We start from the raw sequence: 4,745 nt of genomic DNA, 5'->3' as shown, positions 1-4,745 counted from the left end.
CCAAAAAGATGGGGTGCTGTGTAAAATCTACATAATAACAGAACACAATGATCTGCAAATCTCATAAACCCGAATTGTATTCACAATATTGGATGCCGGTGATCTTCGGGCCCTCAGACGGCACTGCGCGGGCTCAGCAATACTTCCAAAAATCACCGTCTGTGGACACAGCTCGCCGCGCATTCCAATAACACAAGTTAAAGCTCCGCGATGCCAAGGAGAAGCCTATCAGAACATGATCCAGAACCGCCGCCGTCTTCTCTGGGCCGAACCTCATGTACAATGTTCTGTCACTTATGGAATGGGCACCTCTGATGGTATGGGGGGGCATTAGTGTGTATGGAATGACCACCTCTGATGGTATGGTGGGGTGGGGGGCATTAGTGGGTATGGAATGGGCAGCTTGCACATCTGGAAAGGCGCCATCAATGCTGACGGACATATCCGGGCTGTAGAGCAGCGTACGCTCCCATCCAGACGTCTTTTTCGGGGAAGGCCTCACATATGTCAGCAGGACAATGCTACACTGTGTACTGTATCCATGACAACAGCTCCGTAGCAGAGTCCAGGGGGCTTATCTGGCCCTCCGGCAGTTCAGACTTTTCACCCACTGAAAATATTTGGGGAATCTTGAAACAAAAAATGCGACAAAGAAGACCCGGGACCGCTGAGCAGTTATAATCCGATATCGGACCAGAACGGGACAACATTCCTCCCCCAAAACTCCAGCAACAGGTCTCCTCGGTTCCCAGACGTGTACAGAGGAGGGGAGGCTACATTGGGGTACACGTGGCCCTGTCCCAACTTTTTTGAGACATGTTGCTGCATCGATTTCAAAGTTACCTCATTTTTTATAAATGGTCCATTTCCTCAGTTTAAACATTTGATATGTTTTCTATTGTGAATACAATTCGGGTTTATGAGATTTGCAGATCATTACGTTCTGATTTTAGGTAGATTTTACACAGCGCCCCGATTTTTTGGGCATTGGGGTTGTAGTTACCTTCATCCACCGCTGTTTGTTTACATCCAGAGTCTCCCTCTCCTGGCCACACCTGGGTATTACAGCCCCATAGACTTCTATAGAGCCGAGTCCCGAGGCTGGACGATCAGAGGTGGACCTGTACAAGTCTGCCTCTCATCATCGTTATGGTTGCCTTAAAGGGCCGGTTGTCTCTGTGAGATAATCTAAATGTATTTACTCTTTATCATATTAAATAATTGCCTCTGCATTCCATTATTACTGGTCTTAGTAATAACCTAACCAGCTCTGAAAGTAGTGGGCTGTGCAGACTCTCAGGTGGCTGTGTGGGTTCTATGGTGGGCTGTGTGGGTTCTATGGTGGGCTGTGTGGACTCTCGGGTGGCTGTGTGGGTTCTATGGTGGGCTGTTGTCTATGGTGGGCTGTGCAGGTTCTCTGGTGGGCTGTGCAGACTCTCAGGTGGGCTGTGAGGGTTCTATGGTGGGCTATGCGGACTCTCAGGTGGCTGTGCAGGTTTTATGGTGGGCGGTGCGGGGTCTCTGGTGGTCTGTGCGGACTCTCAGGTGGCTGTGCGGGTTCTATGGTGGGCTGTGCGGGTTCTATGGTGGGCTGTGCGGACTCTCAGGTGGCTGTGCGAGGTCTGTGGGGGGCTGTGCAGACTTTCGGGTGGGTGTGCAGGGTCTATGCTGGGCTGTGAGGGGTCTCGGTGGGTGGCAGGAAGGACGAGATTTGCTGTAAGCCGGTGCCGTGATTCACAGGGAGGCCCCCAGGGTCTTGCTGAGGACCAAGGCAGCCTTCCTGTGAAGCCCGGTGCCTGTTTACAGCGCTGGTTTCAGCTTAAAAATTTAAAGCATCGGCGCTCAGTAACGATACAATACGAAATGGCCTGGCAGGCTGGATGTGCAGCTCCACTACAGGCAACTACAGGAAGAGGCGGAGACAAATCACCCTGCACAAGAAGAGAGAGCAGCAGTGACTGCTCTTTATTACAGGAGGGGGCGGAGACAAGACCAGTCACCCTGCACAAGGAGAGAGAGCAGCAGTGGGCGGTCTTTATTACAGGAGGGGGCGGAGACAAGACCAGTCACCCTGCAGAAGGAGAGAGAGAGCAGCAGTGACTGGTCTTTATTACAGGAGGGGGCGGAGACAAGACCAGTCACCCTGCACAAGGAGAGAGAGCAGCAGTGACCGGTCTTTATTACAGGAGGGGGCGGAGACAAGACCGGTCACCCTACACAAGGAGAGAAAGCAGCATGCATAGATTAACATTGATAGAAATGTCTTTTTTTTTCTCTCTTCTAGTGGACCTGAAGAAGCCACAGAGGTAAAATGACCGTCTGCGCCATGTTCGGGTGCAAGAACCGCATGCACAAAGGCTGCGGGAAGCATTTCTTCAGGTAATCGTCTTGTTCTGTCTCTCCCAGCAAATGTTCCTACATTCAGTAATTGTATAGATCAGGGTTAGGCAACCTCGGCACTCCAGCTGTGGTGGAACTACAAGTCCAATGAAGAGTGCGAGACTCTGACCCCCACAGGCATGACTCCCAGAGGCAGAGGTATGATGACATTTCTAGTTCCCCCACAGCTGGAGTGCCGCGGTTGCCTATCCCGGGTAATAATGTTTTGTTCTACGTTTGACTTTTATTCCTCATCCCTCCGCAGGTTCCCCTTGAAGGACCCGGAGCGCCTTGCCAAATGGATCGAAGTTGTGCAGCGCGATGACTGGAAGCCGTCTGTTCACAGCAAAGTCTGCAGCGACCACTTCACAGAGAAGGACTACATGATCCGCCCCGGGGCGGCCTGCCCTTACCTGCGGACGGACGCGGTGCCCACGCCTCTGTTTATCCAGCGCAAGAAGAAAACGAAGAAGAGAAAGTACACCAAGAAATCTGCCGGCGGCGCGCCGGTGTCTTACGTAGTGCAGGATGAGATGCAGGTGGTGAATGCTCAGGGCCAGACGCAGGAGCACCAGGCGGAGGATATGGTAAAGCAGAATGCGGCACTACCGAGCAGGGCGGCACAGGAACCGCCAAATCAAGGTCCAGAACCGCAGAGCCAGGAGGAGGCAGTCAAAACACAGGACAAGGAGGCGGCGGAAATGGACAGTATGCTGGCGGCCGAAACACAGGGAGGGGAACAGTCCGCTCAAACACAAAGCCGAGGGCAGGTAGAGACCTGCGGCCACACCACTGCAGAAGAACCGGGGAGGCAGGCGTTGGAAACGAGGCAGCCGCCAAGTGCCAGGATGGCGGAAATTGATGTCAACGCCACTACACAAAGCGAGAGGCAAGTGGCTCTGATATTAGCCGAGCTGGAGGACACGCACTGTGAGATGCGCGCGGCAGAGGCCAGGGCCGCCAGAGAGGCCGCAAACAACGATAAGCAACCCCCGGGCGACGAAGTGGCAGACTGTGCCGCAAGCGGCGTCAACAAGTGCTGGAACGACATAACGGCGGACTACATCCCATTCGACCACGCCTATACGGCGCTAACCCTGAGCGACAAGGAAAACAACATCCCGCCGCTCAGCCCGGCCCCAGTCTCCACCCCGGGGCCTGTCTCCTCCCCCATCCCCGCCAACCCGAAAGTCGTGAAACTGCGGAAGAAAATCAAGACGTTACAGAAGCAGGTGCTGCGCCAGGGCGCGAAGATAAAGAGCCTGAAGAACACGCTGGGGGAACTGCGGCGGAGCAACCTGTCGGAGAGGGACCCCGAGCGGGTGGTATCGGAGCACTGCAGCGGACTGGCGCTCACCCTGTTCACCACCCAGGTGAAAAACCACAGGAAGTACAGCGCCGTGCAGTACTGCAACCCCATGAAGGACTTCGCCATGAGCTTGTACCAGGCGTCACCGAAGGCGTACAAGTTCTGCCGGCTGTTCCTGTCCCTGCCGCACCCGGTGTCGCTGAGGCACTGGAAGACCGCCACCGAAGCCAACCAGGAGGCGCAGCAGGAGGCGATCATGGAGGCGGAGCAGGGCGAGGACCTGCAGGGCGAGTTGTCCCAGGAGGATATCTTGGCGGGGGCGTTGCATGCCGTGGCAATGGCATCAGAGAGAGCACAAGAAGGGGCGCTGCAGGACGAAGCCCCGCCGGGGACGCAGATGCAGTAGCCGGACTTTTATACTTGTGAACTTTCATCCGAGGTTTTCCGAGAAAGCCGATTCCACTCAGCGCCGCGTCAGGCAAGCGGACCCGACGCTGGCGGCAGATCGCCAGCAATGTGACCTCTAGACACCACCCACCTGCTCGGCTTGTACCTGAACCTGACCCATGAGGGCACGCAGCTCATTAAAGGGAGTCTTTTTTTTAATATAGTTTCTTAGATATAAGATACATCGGAATATAAATACAATGTATCAATGTGTGTCACAGCTGGACTCCGCCCCCTTACCCTTTTTTTCACACTTCTCTCCTGTACTGAAACCCATTAATCTCAATTCCCTGCGAACTTCCATCTCCACAATATAACCCCGTGAAGCTGCAGCAGCTATCTTGAGCCCCGAATTCAGTCATCATCAACCCCTTCTCCCCCCGATCCGTACGGTCATCGTCCCGCCTCCGTCAGTAGGGAAGCGATATAATAAGTGTGCATTACACTTCAGCTTTAACGTTTCTTATATATAAAGTATATGAAGCTGATCAGCAGAATATAAATTCCTTTTGTCAATGTGAGTTGTTGCTGTAAATCCCTCATTTCAGTGTAAAGATTTTATTATTCTATGTACCGGGGGGGGGGGGGGGGTTTAATTTTAAATTTGACA

The sequence above is a fragment of the Nanorana parkeri genome, unplaced genomic scaffold (genome assembly GCF_000935625.1).
Source record: "Nanorana parkeri isolate BGI_ZX_2015 unplaced genomic scaffold, ASM93562v1 scaffold1215, whole genome shotgun sequence".
In the NCBI taxonomy this organism is placed as follows: domain Eukaryota; kingdom Metazoa; phylum Chordata; class Amphibia; order Anura; family Dicroglossidae; genus Nanorana; species Nanorana parkeri.
This window is presented reverse-complemented; position numbering follows the sequence as displayed.